Raw genomic sequence first — 27,806 nt, forward strand, 5'->3', positions numbered from 1 at the left:
ATATCCACTAAGGGATCCTTTTTTTGGTCTTTTATAGGGATAGGGCATTAGACCAACTTTTCAATCACATTTTGGCATCTCAACCGTTCAGTTTTAGGTCCTAATGTGTAGATCATTTCTGCAAATTTTCAGCCAAATCGGTGATCGTTAAGGTATCAAACTAGAATAAATCAATGAACGAACCAAATCTGTCAAACTTGAACCGTTCATACTTATAATCTTAAGTTGCTGTTTCGAATGCCTTAACGATAATCAATTTGGCTGAAAATTTGCAGAAGTGATCTACACATTTGGACCTAAAATCTGAACGGTTAAGATGTTAAAATATGATCGAAAAGTTGGTCTAATGCCCTATCTCTATAAAAGACCAAAAAAATGGATCACTCACTAGAAGGGCCCTATATATATATATATAAAATTTAGCTTTATTATTCTTGAAAATTCTTCTATGCATCTATTAGGTACATAATCTCAGTTTTTTTATATTTGTAGTTAATTTTTTTAATAACTAAAAAGTGCATGCACTTGATGTTATCTAGCCGGCCATTCTAGCTTATTAGTGTAAGTACATGTCGGTGATCCGAATATCTTTCTTTCTCTCATGATCTTTCGCATGTGTTAGTTAAGTTCTCTCTTATGGTGTTCAAATTTGTTAGCATATAAATATGTATTTGGTTTAGTAACAAAACATTTTCCTCTTATCTCCTCGTTTCCAAGAGATCCTAGGTTCACTTTATTCTTAGGTGGGGTTTGCTAAAAGAAAGACGTGTGGATAGAAGTCATGCAAATGGCAAGGTATAGTGGGACACCAGCAGCATTTTCCTCGTAGCTTCTTCCATTTATTTGATCGAGAGATCAATTTCCAGATGTCATGCCGTACACCAAACAACAACAACAACAAAAATAACAATATATCACTTAGTGGCGGAGCCAGAATTTGATCTCAAATGGGACACTCGCATATTTTGAAAATGGGAAAATCGTCCAAACAGTGTCTGAACTTTTCCAGACTATTAATTTTCATACCTATACTTAAAAAAACCTCAAAATGGTACCTGAAGTTTTGGTCCCGACCCAATTTCCGTACCTAGCAACAGTAAAATCGTTAACAGAGTTAACTTTTGAAGGGTATTTTTGTCCTTTCACTATTCATCTTCTTCCTGGTTCGTGTTCTTCCTCTCCGACCTCAAATCCTCCTCATCTTTCTACCACCACAACCCGAATCGAAACCCCTCTTCTTCTTCTTACTAAGCTCCTTACTGAACTCCTCCTTCCGTGAAAATACAATGACTCTCTCTCTCTCTCTCTCTCATCTTTTCTTTGTTCTCTGTTCTCTCTGCCATCTCTCTCGTCTTCATTCAACGTTCATCAACAACTCCTCCCAATTGGAAACAACAATTGGAAACAACGAAAATCAATTTGGTTCTATATCTTTATGATATGACACAAGACAACGATAAATTGGAAACAAAAATCAAATAATTTTAAACCCAATTTCCTTCTCTTTTGCTCTATTCCCAGAAAATCTGCACAATTTCCTGCATTTTGGGTTTATGCAAGAAGATTATAGTAAAGGCTAAAGCTACCCAATTTCTTTACCACTACTACTGCACAAAAAGAGATAAGATCAGATTGGTAAAGGACTGTAATGGAGTGGACTGGGAGTGAGATTAAGAAAGAGAGGCCTAATATCGAATGGGTTTCTTCTCCGAGCACCAACAGTGAGCCAAAGAAGCTCAGGAAGAAATTGGAATGGTGGGTATCTTTTGATGAAGAGGTGGACTTTCTCAGCGACGTCATCTGCATCGAAGTCGGAGCGGACCTCGAGGTGGAAGAGGCGGGAGAGGAAGAAAAAGCGGCCGAGATGATTGAGGAGCTTGCGGATTTGGTTGGTGCGGACGGACATCAACCGCTTGTTGCCGCCATGCTGGCCATCCTCTTACTCAAAGATGATGCCGGGGACGCGGCCGGCCTTCTGCTCTTTCGCGGCGATGCTTTTGCCGGAGACTAAGCGCGGGACGGCAAGGATGGTCTGGTCGTATTTCGGGTCGAGTCTGGGGAAGGACTCCGGGTTGGAATCGTCGTCGACGAGAGCGGCTGCGGCAGATTAGGTGTAGTGGCGGAGCTGGAGGGGTGCGGAGAGGGCGGAGGCTCAACGCCACTGGAGGAGGAACATTTTGGATTTGGGGTCGGCGAGTAGGACACTGGGAGTGGGAGATAAATGTCAAATGGGGTTTAAGAGGGTAAAACCCTTTTTTCTATATGAAAAATGAAAATTGTGGATGTTAATAACGTAGTATAGGAAGAAAGATGAGGAGGATTTGAGGTCGGAGAGGAAGAACACGAACCAGGAAGAAGATGAATAGTGAAAGGACAAAAATACCCTTCAAAAGTTAACTCTGTTAACGATTTTACTGTTGCTAGGTACGGAAATTGGGTCGGGGCCAAAACTTCAGGTACCATTTTGAGGTTTTTTTTAAGTATAGATATGAAAATTAATAGTCTGGAAAAGTTCAGACACTGTTTGGACGATTTTCCCTTTGAAAAGAAAAAAAAACATTTGAAACATAAACTATATAGCAAAATTTTAATAGGGGGATGTTTTGAAAAAAAAAAAAAATTTATTTGAAACATAAACTATATACCAAAATTTTAATAAACATTAAAATATTATAATAAAATTCCAGTAAAATCATTTTTTTTTAAATTACATATTTTATTAATCAAATATTTTTAAACTTTAGAAAACTTTTCATGATGGGATATAAATTATCTTTGACTTTTAAAATTAAAAGGAAGTATAGTGTTACAAACAAATAAAAAGTATGAAATAATAAACACAAATGTTCCAGATCCAAAAAGAGAAAAAAAAAAACTTTCAATGTTGACAACGAACTTGGGACCAGCCATATAATCAAGTCTAACCGCTACCCCGGATAGGCTAGTAGGAAACACTTAGAAACTTATATGATTGTTAAGTATCGAAATTTTAAAAAAAAAAAATGAAAAATCCAATGGGGCATGGGACCCACTGGGCCCCAACGTGGCACCGCCCATATATGGAACTTTCCCTCTGGTTTCCTGATTATACTGAGTGTTTATGTGTTGGATCATCATCCCCTAACGCGTGGCCGGCCTACAGCATGCATCATATAGTACAGGATACGCCGCTCACACGGTTTTGCAGTGCGAATTGGTACTACTGCAGCTCAACAGATCGACAAGAATATTATTAGCATATAGATCAGCTGATATGGATCGAGGTCGATGATCCGATCCTCCTGCATGATTTTATTCCCAGCTCTGTCTTTTTCTACACATCTGGTATCAAAGGGCTGAAGCTCATTCCTTCCCTCGCTGCTCATAGGCGGCCGGAGAATATTCGATATCGATCTTTGAAGTCACTGTCTTACCCGGCCGGGTCAACTTCACTTTCACCTCCTCAAGTCTGAAGCCGACTGCAGCAATAGGAACTTTCTAGGAAACTTCCTCAGCCCTCACACCTCAGTTGGCTTAAAGCTTTCTCAGTAAGGTAAGCAGCATCTAATACCACTTTAAATCTGCAGATTATATAACATATATATATATATATATATATATATATATATATATATATTAAGTGATGAAGATGATAATAAAACTGAATAAGATAGCTGTACGTCGTGGATGATATCATCTTGCTAATTGGTTCCTTAATTTTTATTTACATATGCTGTCTGGTTGGATTCTTGATTACTCACTAATCCACGGGAAGATCGAATAAACTGATTTATATCCAGGTCCCAAGTCCCGACCCTTCGTATTAATTTGATTCTAGTTAGTTTAAAAAACCTAACTAGGTGGGATGTTCTATACCTATAGTCAACTGATACAGTAGTGCATATTGACTTCTCGACCATCCTCTATTTATTCGCATTCTCCTAGTGATCGATGTCGGGTGACTAAAACTCTTGGTTAGAAAAGAATTGTAGATAAACGATAAGAAAAGATCAGTATCAATTTGTTAGTTCAAAAAAGTAGATCTAAAAAAAAGCTCAAAATCAGTATCAGTTATAGGGACCCTCAAAAGAAAGTAAACTCCGAGTCGACCAACTAGCTGCAAAAGATGGAACAATGGAGTACTTTGGTGCCTACTTGAAGTGACAAAGCTGGGAAAGACGGTCAAAAATTACCTGCAAGACAAAGATCGAGAAAGTAATAGCATGCTATGTACATGCATTTGGTATGATGCCGGCTAGCCGGTCAAAAGTGTTATATGATGCGTAAACCAGGCAGTAAAAAGGAGAACTCAAATTCATCCATGATTCAAAGAGAAATGTGTCATTTGGAAGAGGTTACTATTGCAAGCTAGACAAGGCGGGGTTCAATGTAAGCTAGGAAAAGAAAAAAGAGGGATGGCGGAAATAAACACGCAAAGTAATAGGAGTGAATAAAATAGTTTAGAAAGACAGAACTCAACGAAGTTGGTGGTAGAGTTAGCAAACAGTACAATAATGATTTGTCTTATAGGGTCGTTAGAAAAGTCATTACACAGAGGACACTATACTATCACACCCCTCACACGAGCATACTACACACAACATACCCTTAGCACACCTTTTTTTTTTCTTAATTAAACTCAAAACAAGAAAACTTAGCGCTCCGAAGATGAATTAAATTAACAACAAAGCTACTTTTTTTTTTGTTGATATTCCTCATTCAAACATAAAGATAAATTGTCTAAGCTTCCTCAATTGAGGTAATCACCTCCTCAACTCGATCTGGAATCTCCTCAATTGAAACAATAATCTCTCCAACTGAACCAGGTTCAATTTTAGTTGGTTCATCCACCAGCACTTCCTTAGCAAACATCTAGTCACCCACTTCTGGGTAGGGTGGACTAAGGTTTTTTTTTTTTTTTTTTTTTTTTAAATTCTATTCATCCACTTCTACATCAAGCAGCTTCTCATCCATTGCTTTAGCACGCAATTTCTCCTCTACCAAATCTTCTTCCTCAAGTAACCTAAACAAATGTTTTCTACCCTTCAGCTTAGGGTGAGATTTCACTGCCTTAGAGTTTTTTTTTTTTTTTTTTTTTGGAGAAGCCTTAGAGTTGTTATTGATAAGGGGATATGTTGGAGATTTTGGTCAAGGCCGAGGGGATGTGTCTTAACGGTTTTCTTCAAGTTTGACATATCCTGTTAGTTAAAAAAATATGGTGATTATGAAGAAGAAGAATTTCGACTAATGAAGAGATACTTTAGCAAACTCTCTATATTGGTTACTTAGCAATTTTGGAGAGCGTATTTAGTTTTTTTTTTTAATCCATTTTTGCAACTGCACTAGACTCTTGAGTCATTCTCCAATTTAACTTTACTATCTAGCTTCTAAATATAGAAAGAGAGATGAGACTCTCTATTATTTTTATTGATTTAAAACATTCATTTTAAGTTTTTTTTTTTATTGATTGAAACTGAACATACTTTTTTTTTTTTTTTTTTTTTTTTTTTTTTTTTTTTTTTTTTTTTTTAAACCCCACCCCATTCCCACCCTTGATGGGGCTCGAACTCCTTGTTCCCACCTTGCGCAAGGTGGGAACATACTTAAACCAGATAGGAATACATCAATTAGGGAATAGTTGTTCTCAATAAAGAACCCCGTACTAGCACTATTAGCTTACATCAATAATATCATGAAGCCAAGGAGGCCCAACATCAAGACAAAACATAGCTTGCACCATTAAAGCCCTTTTAGCAAGAGTTTGAGCAATTTGGTTGTTTCTCTTGCGAACATGTTTCCAAGTAACTAGCTCAAGTTCTAACATCAACTGACGAATTGCATGAAGCACTCCCCCAATATCACTTAGGTCAAGCCCAGTTGCACATAAAGCATTAAGCACATTAGCAGCATCTCCTGCAATCACTAACCTATCCACCCCAATCTATCTACAAAACTTCAACCCATTTTGTAAAGCTAATGCCTCAATTGCATGCAGTCTGAGTGATGCAACCATAGGTGTAGCCAATGCCCCTTTCAAACCAGCATTCTCGTCTAAAATCACTGCCCCCATGCCAGTACAACTTACATTTACATCACAAAAAATAACTTTAATTACCTCTTGTGCTTGTCTCGCTTCTTCAATTGATTCGTTTTCCCATCCAAACCTGAGCTGCTCCCTGTTGATACATCATTAGTCCCAAACACTGCACCTTCATATTCATGCTGTCAATCAATGCATTTTTCAATAATGTGCTTTGGCTCCAACCCATTCTTCCCATGAAAGACCTCATTTCTATTCTTTCAGATCCACCTGCAAAGCAAAGAAAAAATCTCTCAACTTCTTTTGACTCACCCACAAGATAAAGAAAATCAGCAAAACAATACACTCTCCAATCTTTGTAATCCTACTCAACCAACTAATTTTCCATATTTTCTTAACCACATGACACTTCCACAAGCTATGAATAATAGTCTCCTTCGGGCCTCCACACTGACCACATCCCCTTTGAGAGCTAATCTTGCGTTTAAACAATTGCTCAGTGCAAGGTAGAAAGGCATGACAAGCTCTCCACAAAAAACCTTGACTTTGTTCGGAACCGAAGATTCCAAATGAGACTCCAATTATATATTGATAGAGTTTGAATTATCATGCCCACTACCACTACTTGATGCCCTCTCCAACTTCTTCAATTCCATCCCAAACCAATATCCAGACTTAACTAAATACCGGCCATCCTCATTAAAATGCCACACAGCCACATCTCCTCGACTACTATCACACAAAGATTGTCACGCCCCTGATTTTTAACACAATTAAAAATCGATATATAACCCCATAATTATACATGCGTGAACGTTCATCCATCAATACCAAATACCTGGAAAACTTTTTCCCTTTATACAATATACATGTTGATGCCCTGAACCCACTATGTCAATATTGACCCACCCACAGAGTCATATATTACATAAGCTTACGAATTAAATTGTCAACAACAAGATAAAACGTAAAAGCTCTTCAGAGTTTACTACAAAGCGGAAGTCATAGCAATGGTAAAGCCAATCAAATTTGCTTCCTACCAGTTCTGCTGCCAACAAGATACCTCAGCTTCAGCCATGATTTCCTGACCCGCAAGGTTAACCCCTACACCGTTTGAATAGTGCACCGGGTTGTCACACAACAAACCCGGTAAGCTTTTGCAAGCCCGTATGAGTAACTCAAAATAACTCACACCAATTCACGGGATAAAAGCCCGCACAACTCACGCCAAACACGAGGAAACCTTTCGACTCGAGAATAAGGAAAACATACCATGCTTCCCAAAACAATACTCTTTTCCAACAAGGAAATCACAAAAGTCACACTGTGACAAAATCATATAAATCGTTAACCTAACAATTCAAATATGATTAATCGATCCAACCTGGATAAAACACATAAGCACATCAATCATACCTATCGTTAACCTAACAATAGCATATGATTCACAAGTCCTCCCAGGACATTTAAAAGAAAGAATCCCCGAAACTCTCTTTTAAAGACACGTACTCATGAGCATCAGATAGCTCCCCGCTACCCCCATGATATACATATGTACACACATAGTCATACACTCAGAAATGTCACTAATACCATCTATAGTCACAGTTAATCCCATAACTCCAAGACAATATGGTAACTAGGCTCGTAACACAGATAAATCATTGGTCACCATCTGCAACCTATCACTATCTGTGACTCTTGGTTTTCAGACCCCGTCTGGTCTTAGAACCAACAGTTGGTCACCATCTGCGACCCATGCTTTTCAGACCCCATCTGGTCTCAAGTCAACGTTAAGTAAATCACACCTGACCTAAAAACGTTACGACCATCTAGTTCCGGCTTTCCCCATCCCTGCTCACCATCTGTGACCCTTGGTACAAGGACCAATACATTTGAAATGAGTCACGCTTGACTCCAAAATGTAACATCAAACTCAATACTTTTCAAACAATAGAAAACATCTTTTTCCACAATATCGTTTCTATGAAAAGTCCCATTCAACAATAATATGAACCCATCATGCATATTATTCATCACACATCATCCACAAGAATATATATATTTCACGTAAATATATATATACGTAGTCATTCGCTCAGGAATGCCTACTAATACCAACTATAGTTTGCAGTTAAATAATTAACGCCAAAACAATAATGGTAATTCCGTTCATAATGAACCTTGTGAGATTACTCACCTTGAAAATCCCGCTGCGTCTTCAATACAGAACAAAGTAGCCAATCACAATAGCCGTCCAAAGAATACTTTGTCAAGTACCTAAGGAAACACAACTCTGATTCAGTTAACGAATCACAAGGAATAACGTTCGAAACCCTAAATCGAACCAAAATTCCCAAGGTGACGCCAATCGAGGCGAAACCACATACGAGACCTCCCAAAGTCTCCGGAACACTTCCACGATCGATGTGTCCAAGCCACAAGTCGATCGGATACTTAAATCCTCAAGGATTTGAATAAATTCACCGATATGAAACGGTGAAAATCATAACAAATCCATACGAACTCCAAAATCTGCATATTATATATCAAAACGCTCGTATCGACGAGTAGAAGATATATAGTACCAGAAACAGTTCCTTACATGGCCGAAACACCGCAGGAACGCCGCCACAGGCGGTGGCGCACCGCCGCCGGCCAAAAACTCATTATTTCACAAAACTCCCAACATCAAAAAGCTTCATCTAAGCATGCTTGTGAATTCTCATAACTAGCTCGAAGTCAGAAAACAAGCATAAAGGGTCGAAAACTACCTCACAACCCGTGGATTACTGTTCAAACCGAGTTGAACCAAGTTCCACGTAAATCGATCCAAAAAACCACCACAGATCGATCAGGGAGCCTCCTCTGAACTCAATCAAGGAATCATGAAGCCACGAAGTCGCCGGAGCTGCATTTTCCGACCGGGTCCGAAAACACCAACTGCGCCGCCTTCTATTGCCATCACCGCCGCGAATCGCCACAAGAGGACACCACAGGAAGGAGCGGATGGCAACGACGAACCGATCTGGAAAGTTTCGTCGCCGGAGACCGCCGGATCTCGCCGGAAAAGCCGGGTCGGGTCGCCGGGTTCGGGTCGGGTCAGTCGAAAAACTCAGACAGTGAAGGTGAGGTCGAGAGAGAAGAGAGAGAGAAAATGAAAGTTTCCGGAAGAGGAAACTAAATGAAAATAGTAAGTTTCTCTTTCGGGAAACTTCTATTTATACCAAAACGGAAACTTCTTCCGCTGGTCATAACTTTCTCATTCGAACTCCGATTTCCGCGTTCCGCATGTCCACGAACTCGTATTGACGCGTTCTACAACTTTCGTGAAGGAGGTTTTCGGAGAATCTCAACGTATCAAAAGTCAACCTTTGCAACCCCCCTAAAGTCATCATTTTCAAATAAAAATTCGTCCGAAACACTTCCGCTCCGTCCACGAGCCACGAAACCTTCCAACAACCACTAATTAAATTCCGGAAAATCCTCGGAAAATAAATACGAATTTCTGGGGCATCACAAAGATACTAATAGAATTTTCTCCACATCCACAAGTAAAAAATGCTGCTTTGTAAAATCTACATTTCACATACTTGGCTCAATCATGAGTTGATTAATTGTAGCATTACCATCCATAAAGTGAGGCGTGATAACTTTGAAAGTCCAAGGAGCTGGTAGTCACTTATCCCACCAAATTTTGATCGTCTCTCCTATGCCAATTTGCCATCTAATGCCAGCACACAATAGATCTTTACCCCACACCAAGCTTCTCCACACAATGACGGGTTTGGTCCCAACCCGATTGTTGCCCAATCTCCTTCACAAACATACTTGGCATGTAGAACCTTATTAACTGTGGATTCTGGGATCAAACAATCCTCTAAATCGTCTTGGCTAGTAATGCTTGATTAAAAACTTCCAAATCTCTTAAACCCAATCGTTCCTCCTTCTTGTTTTGGCAAATTAACTCCCATTTTCACTAATGCAGACCCCTCTTGTTTTCATTCTTGCCCCACCAAAACTTAGCTAGTTTGGGTTCATAAGAGCGACATTTCCTTTAGGAAGCCTCAAAACCGACATAGACTATGAAGGGATGGCATGTGCAACAGTCTTGACAAGCACCGGTTTCCTTGCTTTAGATAACAACTTCGAATATCAGCCTTTCAGATGGTGATCAAGCCTCTCATGTATTTTCTTGAACATATCCTTCCGATTCCTACCTGCCATGGTTGGTAAGCCCAAAGATCACTTATGACACTGAGATATTGGCACCCCCCAACATCTAAGAAAGCTCAATTTTCTACTACTCTGAAATATCCAGGCCAAAAGCAATAGCTGATTTCTGGAAGTTGATTTTTTTGCCCCACAACACTCTCATAAAGCAACAACAACACTCTCATAAAGCAACAAACATTGCTTGACATGTATAACATCTTGTAGAACAGCTCTACCAAACAAAAAGGTATCATCAGCAAACAACAAGTGAGAGATATACGGTGCTCCCTTAACCGGTTGAACCTCATGAATGAAACCACGGGGATAAGCCTTTTGCAATAACCCAGTAAGTCCCTCAGATAAAAGCAAGAACAAGTACGGGGATAAAAGATCGCCTTGCCTTAACCCCCACGTAGGCTTAATCAATCCCACATTCTTTCCTTCCCACAACACACTAAAAGTCACAGATTGTATACAGCGCATTATAAGCTTCACCCATTTCTCGTCGAATCACAACCTTAATAATGAATCCCCCCCCCCCCCCTCAAAAGCAATAGATGATTTCTGGAAGTTGATTTTTTTGCCCCACAACACTCTCATAAAGCAACAAACATTGCTTGACATGTATAACATCTTGTAGAACAGCTCTACCAAACAAAAGGGTATCATCAGCAAACAACAAGTGAGAGATATACGGTGTTCCCTTAACCAATTGAACCCCATGAATGAAACCCCAGGGATAAGCCTTTTGCAATAACCCAGTAAGTCCCTCAGATAGAAGCAAGAACAAGTATGGGGATAAAAGATCGCCTTGCCTTAACCCCCAGCTAGGCTTAATCAATCCCACATTCTTTCCTTCCCACAACACACTAAAAGTCACAGATTGTACACAGCGCATTATAAGCTTCACCCATTTCTCGTCGAATCGCAACCTTAATAATCCCAAACAAACAAAAGATCATAAGCATAAATATAATGCATAAATCTATTTAAACTATTTTTTCGTTATTTAAAAAATAATGTATAATCAAAATAGCTAAACTTGAAAAAACTTATGCATATTTTAAAAGTAGCTAGCTTTTCAACTACTTTAGCTAAAATTTGACTTAAAAATAGTTAGCATTGTTAAATATGCTCTTAGTAAGGGTTTTTCAATAACTTTTTTTTTTCAAAATAAACCTTAACAAAGTGAGGAAATTTTATTAGGAAAAAGAAAGAAAAAAATAGTTGAGACATGGATGAATATCCCTCAATAAAAAAGAAAATGGCGTAAAGCCACCAAATGAGAAAAGAAAGTAATAAGGCAAATACAAAGTAAATAATCATGAAGCTTGAGAAATGTAAGCATACGTAGACCAGGAAAATTCTACAATGTGTTAACGTATGACATGCATACAATTGCCTTAAAAGTGGTAAAATGAGTCCTCAAAATAGTAATATTAGTCCTCAAAGTGGTAACATGAGTCCTTAAAGTGGTAAATTTTCTTAGTTACCACATGAGTCCTCAAAATAGTAATATTAGTTCTCAAAGTGGTAACATGAGTCCTTAAAGTGGTAAATTTTTTTAGTTTACCATATGAGTCCTCAAAATAGTAATATTAGTCCTCAAAGTGGTAACATGAGTCTTTAAAGTGGTAAAAATAGTTGATGTATGAGAAATGTTAACATACCATAGTTTTACCCCGTAGACCAAAAAATCAATACGTATAGTTGCACTCTCTTCTGGATAGGATAATGGTCTCGCATCATAGTTGTGATAGTTTTTTTTTTTTTTTTTTTTAAGTCATTCTTTTGTATTTTCCAATTGAACTCACTAAATCTTTTGTCAATGAACAACTGATCACTCTTTTTCATATAAGCACAAACAATCTCAACCTCTTGCTCTACCCGAAATATTGGTTTATCAATACTCTTAGTAGATGAGCATTCTACAGTTCCCTCAGATGACCTCTCCCTAAGACATTACATCCCAAGTACAATCGGTTTTTTTTTTGGGCCCTAACTATCATATGGACAAGGTAAGGTCGACTTGCTACATATATGTGATGTACCTAATATGTTCTAATTTATATGGAAAGTTCAACTGAAAGTTAGATTTGCGGGTTTTACTGAAATTTGATGTGTGTGTGTGTGTGTGTATTTGTTATTCAACCTATTTTCAATATTCATTCTACTTTGAAGAATGAAAAACAAGGCTAGGCTTGGGCATATATATCCATTGGCCTAGGGTGAATCATATCATGTCAAGATAGATTTCTATATGAGGGTATTAGTGTGTCTAACACTAGTACGTGCGGTGGGAGTTTTTACACAATAGAATAAGAATAAAAAAATTTCATAATAACAAGCTTCTCACTTAAATTATTTTTCGTATGCTCCTTACAAGAAGCAAGATAACAAATTCCATCCGGTAAATCAACACCATGCATATGAGTGTGAATTTCATTGTTGGACAACAGCGGAAGCGTAAATATTGAAAAACTAATTTTGGTAGGGAGATATGATGCATAAATGACCCATAATATGGGAGATGTACAATCCAAAGACATGTATAGAGCTCCTAGAGAGAGATATGGAGAAGACTCTCAAAATATCTGATAAAGGAATTCACTCTTACAATACTTCTACAAAATACTCCTCTACACCTTACTCAACTAAACTAGCCTACTTATATAAGCCTACACTAGATATTGTCATAAATATGACAATTACAACAGACATAAGTATTAGACCGTTACAATAACCTTAAACCTTCCTAACTCCCATAACCTATGAAGCCACTAACTCTCACCATTATTCTCATCATAATTCTACCGTTATTTTCACCATAACTCTCAACATAATTCTAAATTAATGTTATTTCCAACATCCTCCCTTAATTTAGAATTACTCTAACTTCAAGTTCTTCATCATGATTCTTGCCTTCACATCTTCATGGTCACCGTCAATGACTGAATCCCTTTTTTCTTCTCTCTTCAACTTGCTTCATTGTCTATTTGACATGTATCGCCATCATTCTTGTACTTGTCTTCACACAACAAGAAAATTATTGAATTCTTCTTCACACAATACCATCACCTTCATTTACTCGGCTTTAGTGACACTTTTCTAGCCACTTTTCTAGCCCTCCCTCACTACTTAGAAAACTTTCTTTCTCTCCTTTCCGTGTGAGATCATTTCATACCTCACCATTAGTTCAAGGCCTTCATGACTCTTGGAGCTTCCATGAACTCTGACTTGTCTTCGTCTTCATCGACTTTGGCCACCAGGGAGTGCTTTTCTTTGGGACTTTCACCCAATCTTCGTTGCACCATTGTGATTTTAGGGAGTCTTGTCAACTTCTTTGGACCATTGTACCTTTAGGGAGTTTTGTCAACTTGACATCATTGTGCTATCTTCATTTTCATCTTGGAACTTCTGCCAAACATTTTTCTCTTGGCACCTTTGTGACTCTTTTTCGTGGCACCATTTGTACCATGCTTCTTTCAGGGATTTATACCCTTCATTTTTTCTTTCAGAGACATTAACCATTCACCTTCTATTAGGGACATTAACCCTACATTCCTTTAGAGACTTTAACCCTTTCATCTTCTTTACCTTCTTCAGGGACTTTTACCCTTTCACCGAGGACCACATTATCAACTCTTTCTTCTTCTCCATCTACTTTTCTTCTCCCTCATTTTCTTATTTCTCCATATTTTTTACTCCCTTCTATTTTTCTTTCTTTGCTCATCTCTCTCTCCCTTTTTTTTTTTTTTTTTTTTTTTTTCTATTCCTCCCTTTCTTTCTTTCTTTTTTTCTCCCTCATTCTGACTCCCTTTCTTTCTTCTTAGCAATCTTCTCTTCTTCAATTTGTCTTCCTTCCTTTGTTCATCAGCAACAATTGATACACCACCATTTTTTTTTTCTCCACCACCTTGCAACAACATAAGCAAGTCTTGGTATGGTCGCTCACTCTAACTCTTCAACCTCTTTGCAACCTTTGAGTTTCAAGGTTGATGATCTTCATTGAGAATTTTGATTCTCAATTCTTTCAATAGATTTGGAGTAAATATTTTGCTCCAACTATCTCACCGAGACACCATCACGTCTTTCTCATCACACACGATCAACACCTAAGCCAGCACACTTGACATCATAACACTCTTACATGAACAATTTTTTACCATACCCAAAAGATCGAGCCTTGGGCTCTGATACCACTTTGTTGGATAACAGCGAAAGCGTAAATATTGAAAAACTAATTTGGATAGGGAGATATGATGCATGAATGACTCACAATATGGGAGATCTACAGTCCAAAGACATGTACAGAGCTCCTAGAGAAATATATGGAGGAGACTCTCAAAATATCTGATAAAAGAATTTACTCTTACGATACTTCTACAAAATACTCCTCTATACCTTACTCAACTAGACTAGCCTACTTATATAAGTCTACAATAGATATTGCCATAAATATGACAATTACAACAGACATAAGTATTAGACCGTTTTAATAACCTTAAACCTTCCTTAACTCCCATAACCTATGAAGCCACTAACTCTCATCATAATTCTACCGTTATTTTCACCATAACTCTCAACATAATTCTAAATTAATGTTATTTTTCCAACATTCATCACTCTTGCTAGTATTTTTCTTAACTATTACATCCACAATGCCCACATTAGCTACCACTGCTTAAGAGAGAAATGTCCCTATTGACTATAAAATCATTTAGGAGCCTCTATTCAATTATTTTATAGAAGAGCGATTTGGTTTCCGAAAGCAACATTAGTAGTTGACGTAGAACTTTGAGGAATATTTACAGGCACATCATTCTTTTGAACAACACTATTCCTTGCTAATAGTTTTCCTTTGATACTTACAACTAGGGGAGCAAGCTCTTTTTTTTTTTTTTTTTTTCCAACATATTCATCTACTTACACTAATACATAAAATGCTAAACCAAACCATATTGCGTGCAAAAGTTTTCATATATATTATTAATATGAAATTCATATCTTTCATGCTTTATCATAACTAAGGAAGGCGTAGTAAGGTCAACATCAATTAAAATATGAGCATGATATCCGAATTGTTGTTCCTTCATTGCTTGATCTAGATGTACAGGCGTAGTCAATCTTTATTAAGTGTCTTGGATGTTGATAATGCTAACTTAACCCTTATACTATAACTCAAACTTCCGCATTAGACTGAGAAAGAGTGTTACTTGAAAGATAAAATATCGCATTAGGGAGAATACACGTTCTTGTACCCTAATCTTCCACATGACTTCTCTATTTGAAAAATGAATATCTACGTAATTTTCTCAATTACAAGGCTCCAAAAGGAAGATGACTTCCATAAAGCATCTGAGGAGACTTTGAGTGACAGGACCTGCCCCGGATTTCACCCCAAAATCCGAAGTGGCCCTGCGGGGCCCACCTTAGAAGAAATTCTACCAGAAATTTGGCGGAACTTCCCCTAAAATGGACTACCCAAAACCTGTAGAAAGCATATTTAATTACACTTCTAAATCCACCATCCTTATTCTCCTGGAGCCACCCTGCTCCCCAAATCAACATCAACCAGAAATCACATAACACAAATCACAACTTAAATAACATTAATTTCCTTAGGTAATCAGAGCAATTCTAACAGCAAGGGTAATCAAGGAAAACCTAAATCAAATAAAAATGCGGAAGCCATGCTGTTGACTATGCCTCAACTCCAATGTACGCCCGACCTCAACTAATTTCGCCTGCAAACTAGGCATTTGAAACCGAAGGGCCCAGGGGAAAGTAATTGAAAAACACGTTAGAGTGAGTGGACAAAAATAAACGACTAAATAAATAATTTACATAAAGCAAGTTGTATTACTTCCCCACGAATTTAAATTCATAAAACTTCGATGCATGCAACGTTAATAAAACGTATGTCTTTAAAACTCGGAGTCCCGTGAAAACATATCAGTCCCCGCTGGCTAAGAGAATTGGACTAGCCCCGCTAGTCAAGTAACAAATAAAAGGATATGGGGAAGAGATTTCACCATACTGGTAAAGGAGCCCCTCAGGCTCTACCTACCCTCGACTGCCACTCACACATAGATTGTGTGAGGAGGAGAACTAATAACCTCGACTACCACTCACGTGAGGAGGAGAATAAATCACCTCGACTGCCACTCACAAACACAAAGTAAGTGAGGAGCAGAATAAGCTACCTCAACTGCCACTCACAAACACAAAGTAAGTGAGGAGGAGACCTAATCGAATGACCCGAGTATGGTGAGGAAAAACAATCGAAAACCAGTAAATCAGTAAGGCTTCCCCAACCTCGCAACAAAACACGAGTATGAATCCCATCCATACTCGGAAAATCTCAAGAAAATATATACTCCAATGACGTGGCCCCGCACGCCAAAATATTCTAGAATTCATAAACCATTAGGCGAGAAATAATCGATAAAATAATTCAATCGAAAATCCCATTTTCGAAAAATATTCCAAAAAATCTCAATATCGACGAATAAAATATATTAATAAATTCCGGAAATCACCTCGGAAAGTAATTCGTCGAAAATCACTTAAATCATGATTTCAAATAAAAGCCATATATCGGAGATACTTATCAAAGGCTCAAAATCCATTCCCGAATCATAATTGAAAATAAATTATAATTAATCTCCGAAAATTGAATCATATTCCGAAAACAAATCATAAAATCCAAATCTGAGCATAATAGATTCGTATCTGAAATTCATATGGAAAAACAATGCCAAAATTATAATCCAATGCAAAATATTATGCTCGATAATAAAATGATAAATAAATTATTATTTCGGGAAAAATAAATGCATGCATCATTCTTTAAAAATAAAAGTCCACTCACAGTACTATTCAGGTGATCACGCATACGAGTTCATTCGTCGAGCAATCGCTCGGTACGTCACCCTGTACACAATTATATTCCGTGAATAACTATTCAACAAATTAATATGATTCCTAAGATCAATTCCTTATAATTACATCTCCACTTCTTCTCGGATTCAACCCAAATTATACCACTAATACCAATTCGTTAATTTAAAGGTTCCAAGGCAGAACCGAGAGATATCCGACGGTCGGATTCTCGTAATTCGATAATCGAAACCCTAAACTTCAAAAATTCATAATTAATTCCAAGCTTCTCTAAAATTCACCAAATTTCATATACAAGCTCTACAACAATTATAGGATTAAATGCATAGAGTTTTGAGATGGTGCTAACCAACCAATCTAATAGAAGTGATTGTAACTAAAAACTTTCAAATGCAACATGCTTAAGACATTTTTAGGCAGTTAATAATCTTTAAACATTTTCATGTGAGGAAAACATAACATGCTTCACATGACAAGTTTTAAGAATGCATATTCAACTCTTAAACTACTATATGAATATGTTGTTAACAATAAAGCCACTCTCAAATGTAAGAGGTACAAGTTATTGAATATGTGGATCATGAAGAGGTTATTGAATCCACGAGGATTATGGCTCCTATCTCTAGTTAGGGTATGTTCCTAGAGACAAATTATAATGCATATGAAAATATACAATTACAATCCTAGGTTCACAAGGAAACCTAGGCTCGTAGTGAATATCTACAAATGGTGTGTAGTAACGACTTTGGTTGAATTATTGTTTGATTAACTTAAATAAATGCAAGTGAAGTAAATTTAAGACTAAATTGAACTATGGTTATTATGAAATGGATGAGATTTAAGGCATTATGTTCCTCCTTTGTCTTTCATAGAAGCAACAATTCAATTAATTATGAATGATGCAATTCAATTGTCCAATTTTCATCATAGTATTCAACAAGGATATACTATGAACATACTCCTTAAGTTGTATTACTCAATCCAACAAATACAACAAGAGCATTTAATGTTTGTCTTAGATGCTTAAATATCTAGAGATGAGAAAATCAAGCAAACTGCAAATTTTGGTTTTAGTTTACCACCCACACATGCACACAAGGTGTGCTTTCATACTTCTTTGTTCAAAGTTAACTACTCCTCAAACAAATTTCATGCCATGACAAGCACTTTACACTTAATTTCAAGTACAAACATTATCTTCTTAACTTAGCATGTGAAAATGATAACAAGAATTGCATCAAACTATAAACAAAGCATCATTACAAGCAAGTTTGAGCCTAGCCCCAACAAGTTTACTATTACTCATAATCAAGTAAACAAGCTTCAACATACTACAATACATCAAGTAATCACAGACAGAGAGAAAGAGAGAGAGAGAGGTGACTATTGATGATGGTAGAAGTGATGGTGGCGATGGGCCCCAATGTCATGGTGCGGTGTTGATGGTCTTCTCCTATTTGGTCATGAAACCTCCTTGATGATATGAGGTGGTGAAATGTGAAACTAGTATGAGTTTTTAATGGAAGATTGATGGGAATTAGAGATTTGGTGGTAGAAAATGCTATAGAGATGTAAAGAGAAAATAATGTTTTTTAGTGAGACAAGGTGGATCAATGATGTAGAATGAATGAAGATAAAGCTTTATCTCTTTGAGAAATCAACTATGCTAACAGAGGAGCGGTAGATGCACAATAGACTAAGAGGCATGCTAATGTCCAATGAACAAGAGATTGATAGGGTATTTTGAAACCAAAGTTGAAGAATGAGATGAAACTTCCCACCACCATCCCCCTCCATTGTTGTAGTGGTGCTCTTGTATGGGTGGGGGCTCGCCTGAATTCTCACTGAAAAAGTTGATTGAATTTGATTTTTTCTTTCTTCGTCTCAATCTCCATGTCTTATTTTTCTTTATTCATGACAGGACCTGCCCCGGATTTCATCCTGAAATCCAAAATGGTCCCGCGGGGCTCACCTTAAGAGAAATTATACTAAAAATTTGGCATAATTTCCCCTAAAAATGGACTAGCTAAACCTGTAAAATAAACTCTACACTTCTATTACACAAATCCAACCTCCAACTCCTAGAGTCTACCTGCTCCCATAATAACAACCAGCTCTAACCAAAAATACATACGGGTCACTGGCCTTAAATCTCGATCATCAAATTACAATACAAAACAAGTAATCTGTTTTAAACCCGAAATCAATAATACGAAATAAAGCTCTAGCACCTAACTCGTAGCTCTCACAAAGTGGTTACTAGCTAAGTTACCTCAGTCGTAGCAGTCACCAAATGACCACTAGGATCATGTCAGCAGTTGTACTCATCAGACGGTCACTCGGATCATGTCACCAGTAGCACTCATCAAACGATCACTAGGATCATGTCACCAGTAACACTCATTAGACGGTCACTAGGATCATATCACCCGTAGCACTCACAAGACGACTACTAGGATTAGTTCGTCAGTAGTACTCACTAGGCGGCCACTAAATGGAAGATGCCGGAGGGATGAATTACACTATATAACTACTCACTTTAGCTAAAATATCCATAGTTTAGTGCTGATTGACATCTTGTGCCATCTAGAGTGTACTGCCAACAAGATGACTCATTGGAGGGTATTCCCGACCGGAATACTCTTCTCACTCTATCTGAAATATCTGAATAACATATGACTAACCATCTCATGCTAGCTGGAGGGTATTGCAGATGACGCATAAGAGGGTACTACCGACCGGAATATGAGGAGGCGATGGCTAGACAGTACTGTCGACTAACCATCTCATGTCATCTGGAGGATACTGCCAACCAAATGACGTATCGGAGGGTACTGCTGACCAGATTACTAGGAGGTAATAGTTAGAGAGTACTGCCGACTAACCATTTCATGTCATCTAGGGGATACTGCTAACTAGATGACGCATCGGAGGGTACTGCTGACCAGATTACTAGGAGGTAATAGTTAGAGAGTACTGTCGACTAACCGTTTCATGTTATCTAGGGGATACTGCTAACTAGATGACGCATCGGAGGGTATTGCCGACCAGATGGAGCATCAGAGGGTACTGCCGATCAGACATATATTCTGAAGGGTACTACCGACCAAGTAAGACATGCATGCACTTGATGATATAATTAACCTCCTTAAATAACCTTTTTAATAACATTCAATCATAAGCCTAAATTATCGACTCCCCACAGCTAATCTCTTACATCTTAATGGGAGAACTACATTTATAATCTACATCACATATTCAGTATTTCTCAAACCTCATTTTCAGAATATTTATCGAAAACCGTACTTCATAATAAAAATTAAATCCGCGACTTATGTCGGAATTAAATTTAATACTCGCCTAAAAATATACTTATTTCTTAAATCGTAAATAGTACTAAAATCTGACATTCCAGTCGGAAATAAACTATAATCCATAAACTTGAATTCAATACGAAGCTCCGAAACGCCATTAAATAAATCCATCATAAATTCTGAAAATCCGATCTCATATCGGAATCGGTTCAAACTTTATGTTTTTGTAAACTCAACATTTCTAACATCTTCATGAAAAATCACGACAATCCAACGGTCAGATTGTCACAAATCGAAACCCGAAATTCTGAATTTCAAAATTTCTGATCGATTACTAAACGTTCACCAAATTCAATTAAAGTTATATCAACATGCTCATAAGGTTAAGTTCTATCTAACAAGTTAAAAGACGATACTAGAAACAGCAGCACGTACCCCTACGCGCCACAGGAAGCAGGAGCGCGTGCGCTCCACGCATCACCACCTCAACCACCAAATCGGGTAGCGAAACCTACATCAAAATAATCCTTGCAACAATTACATTATCTTTACTAACCATCACAAAGTCAAACTCTAATCGAGCGAGCCGGAATTCACCTCTCAATTTGAAATCTGAATTCTTCAAACTCTCGATTCTCACTCCTCGCTGTGATTCGACAAGCAAGCTTAGATGGTTGGAACGAGAATGTCAAGGGCTTCAAAATCGGGTGGTGGTGCGTTCTGTGGTGGCTGGAATCAGGAGCTCCAATTGGGTTGAGCTGACAGACCTGAGGTGAGGATCAAAGCTTTGATTCTCCCTCTCAGGTAGAAATTGGAGCAGATGAAGGGTAAAGGCTAGGTCAGCATGGAACGACGGTCCAAACTTGACCGGTGCGACGATCTGGATCAGCCTTATGGCGGAGTACCAGCCGGGTTCCAGTTTCGAGTCGGGTCGACCCGATTAGTGGTGCCTCTCTCTCTCACTCAGGGCATACGGCCCAAGACAAGGAGGGTTCCCCCCCCCCCCCCCCCCCAAAACGCTAGGGTTCCCTCCTAAATATAAAAATGATGGTGAAATGATGATATTGCCCCTATAATAAGCCTCCAAAAACTCCGACGAAATAATTCAACTTTCGTAGACCATATTTTACTTATACAAACTCCAATTTTGACGTACCATATGTCTATGGACTTGGTTTAATGTGCTTTACATCTTTTAAGAAGGAAGTTTCCTCAATAGACAAACAGAAAAAAGTTAACTTTTTGGAGCCCCCTAAAAGCTTGAAATGAATGTAAAAGTAAAGATAATTGTCGTTTACCATCCAAATGACCAGTAAATGGTTATCTCCAGATATGAGTCGTTACAATTCAACTCCAGGATTTCGATCCTTGATTTGATCATTTTTCTTCTCTTGCGACATTTCTTAATACGATAAAGAAATAGCTAGGTTAATGAAGGGTAAAATGGAATCAAAGTCAAGTTATTTTCATGATTTTGGGGCACAATTGCATATAATATTTTGGCTCAACATGTGCTAATAATAAGCATATCATATTTTTTTTCCTAAAATATCACTTGGTTTGTACATTGGAAAATCATTAAGACGGGTCAAGTCCCTTTTTTTTTTTTTTTTTTTGAAATTTCATCAACTATAACTGATGAATTCAAAACACATCAGCCAACCAGGGCTTTTTTAATGAAACTATTAAACTAGATTCAACTAATGAATTCTTAGCAAGAATATGAGATTGATTAGTAGCTTTCTATACTTTAACGACGTGGATGACCCTATTCATTTGCCACTCTCTCTTTCTATTCATTTGCCACTCTCTCTTTTGTTGGTTAACGGTTCTTCATCAATGCTTTATTTTAATAGGATTTGCCAATTTCAAATTTTGCCCAAGTTGGATTAGGTCTTCATTTGCGTTCTTTTTCTTAGTCAGGGTGTAGACTTGCATTGGTACTAATTAATTGTCAAGCGGCATAGTGCATGTCAATATGTTGTTGATGGTTTGGGACCCATGACATGTTTGGTGTAACGTTATGCATGTGCATGTGTTGTTTACTACTATACAATAACGGTAATTGACTTGTTGGACTTAGGTGTCGTAAGATATGTTCCAGACTATGATTTTTTCTTAGCAAGTGTGGTGTGAGTTTATTGTACCAGGTCTAGTTTGCCCTATCCTAGCCTTGCTTGATAACCATGGTTTGCTAGTTTTCAATATGGCTTCTGCTTTGTAGGCGAGGGTGGTTCTCTGGTTTCATTTTTGTTATTGTTTCTTTGTTGGTGTTTGGCATAGAGTCCGCATCGAGTTCGAGTAACGACTTGGATTGAATTTGGGTGAGGTCTATATTTAAATTTGAAATTCATGAGGTGGGTTCTAGATTTGAATTTGGGACTCGGGTCATTTTGGTAGGGTTGCTCTTTAACGTTTGACTCATTCTAAACTTTTGTACCTCACGTTCAGATAATATTAAAACGGTACATGAGGTTCTGACTCCAACCGAAGATTTGGAGCCGTTAACTCCGTTACAAAAACTAACAGCTGAAGGATATTTTCGTCTTTTCATATTTTAATCCATTATTTTTTTTATCCAATTCATTTTTTTCTATTCTCTCTCTCTCTCTCTCGTCCCCATTCAAACCTAGCAAACCCAGAAACAATTTTTTTCAGAATCTAGAAGAACCCTTCCCTGCAATCTACATCATGTCTCCTCTTTTTCTTCCTTAATCTCTCATTGACTCGTCCCCATTCAAACCTAGCAAACCCAGAAACAATTTTTTTCAGAATCTAGAAGAACCCTTCCCTGCAATCTACAGCATGTCTCCTCTTTCTCCTCCTTAATCTCTCATTGATGAGAGCCCTCTCCAGCTGCTCCACCCTTTGAGACAGCGACCTAGCAGTTGGGTTTGTTTTTCCGGTGAACCAGCTCTGTCACCAGACCCATCATCCTCTCATTCTCCTCCACCATCTTCTCTAGTAGCTCCTCTTTCTTCTTGCTCTGAGTTGAATCAGAGTCGGACCCAACTTTAATCCCGGCCAAGGAGTAAACCCAATGATTTGCTCAAGGACTTGGCTTTGTCTGGGTTTCGGGAAATCGGAGCGATTGACATGGAAATCTTCTCAGGTTGTTTTCCCTTAACCACTTTGGTGGTGTTTTGGGTTGAAATTTGCTACGGGTGTTATTTGAATCACAAAGTTTGGGGACTGGGTCGGGTGGTTGTGGTGGTGGTGGTTGATGGATTATGGATTTCCAATTCCTCCGCCGCCTCGTAACGAAGCTAGCCACTTCCGCTTCTAGAGCGACTCTGCTGGAATGCTGTTGTGCTGCTGCGCCGCCTTGAAATTGCTGGTGCCCGACCAATACTTAAGCCTTGCCGCCGTCGCCGCCGCTTGAGCCTTTTTCACCTATGACCCTCCTGAGTCCTGACCCTTTCACTTTGGCATTCCTGTAAAAAAAAAAAAAATTGTTTTTTTTATTATATGAGAAAAAAGAAATAGAAAAAAAAAGGGTTATTAAAAAAAGAGAGGGTAAATTGGTCATTTAATGATCAAAATATGCGAGCTGTTAGTTTTTGTAACGGAGCTAACGGTTCCAGGTACCAATCTTTGATCGGGGTCAGAATCTCAGGTACTGTGGATGTGATCAGGTATAGGAGTTTAGAATGAACAGGTACCGTATGGACGATTTTTCCTTAACAAATTAATGTACTTGCACATGTTAGGATAAGACTTCAATCTAATCTTACAGATAGAAAAATTACTTACTTCCTGAGTCAGGTCATTTTGTAGTCACAAGTGAGGTTGTTGATAGTCTAGGTTACTATCTTTCTTTCTTTTCTTCAAAATTATTATTAAAAAGTTCATGACTGCAAGCGCATATATTAGCTTTCCAAGCTTAAGCGAAGAATTTGAGGGCCAAACATACAACTAAACCTTACAAACACAATTTATTTTGTCCTACGAAACAATTTCTAGATGAACATTGAACCGCCTAAGCACTTAATTGTGGTGTAATTGAAAAATGATAGAATCAAATAATTAAACAACATATAAATAATTACATATTAAGTACATGCAAAAATAAAAAATAAAACAGAGTAAAGTAATAAATGAGGATGTCAAGGTGTCAAGGCAACTCGCTTATAGCCGAGGCTAACATGGGTACGAAGGCTAGAGGTAGGCCAAAACGCCCAACCCCACACCCAAAAAGGAAACCATACAGCCGAGATGGCCCGGCCGTCATCTTTATCTTTTCTAACCAGAATGCCAGAACTGGCGGTAGGCTATTCCAGCAAAACACGCTATTTTGATAAAAATGATCACACACTCCTTGAACTTCCGAGAACATGAGAAGAGCTTGGAAATTGCAATCCTTACCTACTCTAAACCGTTAGGTTTAAAATGCACAGGTAGGAAGACGAGGTCAACGGCAACTTTGTGTGAACTTCAATCATAAGCACTGCAGCAGTCACGCTATGAGAGCGCGACTTAGAGAAAACACAGTGGAAAAACTACCACTGGGTCGACCAAGAAAATCCCGTAAAGAAAATCAACGATGAACCTCTACTAGGATCGGCCACTAGCACTTACTGAGCTTGGCAACTAGCAACTAGCACATCTGCAAAATGGTGCTAGATCGGGAACGGAAGCAGTTGGGATCAACTTCGCCGTTGGGAGACTTGCGGTGCGAGGGTTTATTGCTTGTTTTTAAGTTGTTAGAAAAATATTATCGAAGGCTTTATCACTACTTCATCATGGTACATCGCACATGCTTGACATTGTAGTTTTCTTCCTCTTAAATGTAATTTGTTCTCTATCACAAAAAAAAGAAGAAGAAGTTAATAATAGGTAAACTACCTATAACATTATTAAAAAAAAAAAAATTAAGGAAGAACGGAGAAAAAGACCTAGACCCCTTATGAACCAACAACCAGCCTGCAATCGTTCTTCCCTCGTCTTTACAATTGCGGAGTCGAGCCCCTTATGTCTCCACGACCCCGAATTGCCAACCCCATGCCATCTCCTACATTATCTTTCTCCATCATCTCAGATCTCAAACAATTATCACCAAAAAGATAACCCCAGAATATAATTTATTTAATTCTTTGTTCCGAGCTCCTACTCTTTTAAGATCTAGTTTAGTTGTCATTTCAAAGTATGCTGTACTAACAAATGGTGTCCTGTAATTAAAGCTTATATATAATTCCAAAACCAATTGGAAGGTTTGCTTAGATCAATTTTTTATCGTGGTTTAATTCGCCTGCCAGTATATTATATGTACTGTCCAGCTCAAGGTGCTAAAACTATATAGGAAGCAAAGGGGTAAAGGCTTGAAGCATATCACAAGGGATACATTGCATTAAAAAAGCTCTTTCTTCTGCATAGAAGTTACTAAGATCAATTGACTATAAGACCAGAAATAGAAAAGATGAAAAGCTTGCCAAAAAAAGAACAAAAAAAAGGTGGGGAATGACAGAACTACTACTCATCCTTTTCTGGTTTAGTGGTATGACTCTGTTGAAGATCCATTAGATAATAGTTTCTCTATTGCCACATAAGGCATTATGAAAAATGCAGTGTTACGTTTTGGAGGATACCTTCTTCTCCAAGCTTCAGAAAGCCAAATAGATCCCATGATCGATTTGTAGAATGAAAAAGTAGACACCAACTTGCGCTCAAGTACTGATTTAGGTATTGATTTGCTGAAGGGTTTCCTTTATTGATTCATATTCGATCCATTTTTGGTATAGCTCAGAGAAAGTTATTCGTTAATTGACTAAACACCTGCTTATACTTTCAGAATATATATTTTTCTGTTTGGAGTTACTGGTTGAAATATATCATTTAAACCATAAATTTCTGCTCATACGTGTCATTTCTGCTAGCTCATACGTGTCATAAATATATCAAAGTATATATAAAGTGTTTCGTCGATATCATTAAAAGACTAGCTAAGCTTTTCACATCACGAAATCATCCATAAGTCGCTTCCATTCTTATTTCAGACGACTGTCTTTCATGCTAGAGATCGAGCAGCACCTGGCCGGAGTAATATATTATCTGAAAGTTGAAACAACAAGCAGTTTGATAGAATTCAAATTCGATCTCATATATATGTAAGTAAACATATGATCGATCTCATTGTTGTCGGTGATATATATTGATCGACATACATCATCTGAAGATATACAGCCGGAGAGAGCAAAGAGGAACACCAGCTGGTACAAGTTCCAGGTACGCACCGAATCACTCATCTTTTTACAGCATTCAATCATTCCGAATATATTAGTGATCTTTCCTTTTCTAGTCATTCCATGGTTTCTTATTCTGGTTTCAAGACTTCGATCATGGCCTTTCATTATTGTTAAATTTTTATTTTACTTCATTCATGCTGGAGATGATGATGGTTAGGCTCTAGCTGTTCACTGATAGCCGCATTAATTTACTCGATTGATCGTTCTGGTCGAATTCATTTCTTCCACAATCATCGTTGAAATATATAATCAATGATGGTCCGACTTATCAAAACATAAAATACTTAATTACTTCCATATAGTGTTCGATCATCCGAGCAAAACTTGACGTGAAATTCTGCATTTGCATGAGAGCTAGCTAATTAATTAACTAAGCAGTAGTCCGTCAGAACCAAGAAAGATGCCGTACGTCGTCAATTGATCTTCTTCTTCTTTTGACGGTTACTAAGATTATTGTCGGATGATGATCTCCGTATATACTGGTAAGTGGTAATAATAGACTGTTGTCGTTGGTCAGTCATGTCGATCAATTAATATTCGCTGGCCAACTCTGATATCCTGTTTCCATTTGGAAGTTGGGGCATCTTTCACATTTCTTCATTCGGCAGTAGGCCAATAGGCCATATAATAATCAAAATGATAATAATAACAAAGCGTTATATTGGATTCTCTCTTAAAAGAAAAAGAGAAAGCTTGCTTGGATCATATTCCAAAGCAAAGTAGCTGGAATAATAATAGTATTTATCACGAAACCAACTCTATAATCTCGATCAATTAGTTACCATATTTAATCATAGTCGGTCAATCAGTAATCACTCCCATTTCTAGCTAAACGGTAACCTCACCAACAACCCCCCCACATAAAGTAGCAAATTAAGGGATCGAACGTGGCAACTGACACCAATACTTTGCGTGAGAGATACCTAAACTCTTTAGAATTGAAACCCTATTCTCTGGACAGCCATGGAATTGATACTTCACCTCAAAACTCCCATTCCTTTGCTTACACATGTACCAGAAAAAACATTGAGAAAAGTCCGGAAACAATTGGAACTAGAATTATGTACATACATATCATAAAGGGAACATGATTACCCCAGTTTAAGAAGACGG

General features: G+C 37.9%; 1 long non-coding RNA gene across 1 annotated transcript; it reads left to right on the forward strand.

Annotated features, from left to right (window-relative positions):
* Positions 1-3,019: 3,019 nt before the first annotated feature.
* On the forward strand, positions 3,020-20,072 carry LOC133708800 (uncharacterized). Its single transcript, XR_009846053.1, has 3 exons — positions 3,020-3,532; positions 19,835-19,993; positions 20,040-20,072. It is a non-coding gene; the product is annotated as an uncharacterized LOC133708800 (long non-coding RNA).
* Positions 20,073-27,806: the final 7,734 nt, after the last annotated feature.

Source organism: Rosa rugosa, chromosome 5, assembly GCF_958449725.1.
Source record: "Rosa rugosa chromosome 5, drRosRugo1.1, whole genome shotgun sequence".
NCBI lineage: Eukaryota > Viridiplantae > Streptophyta > Magnoliopsida > Rosales > Rosaceae > Rosa > Rosa rugosa.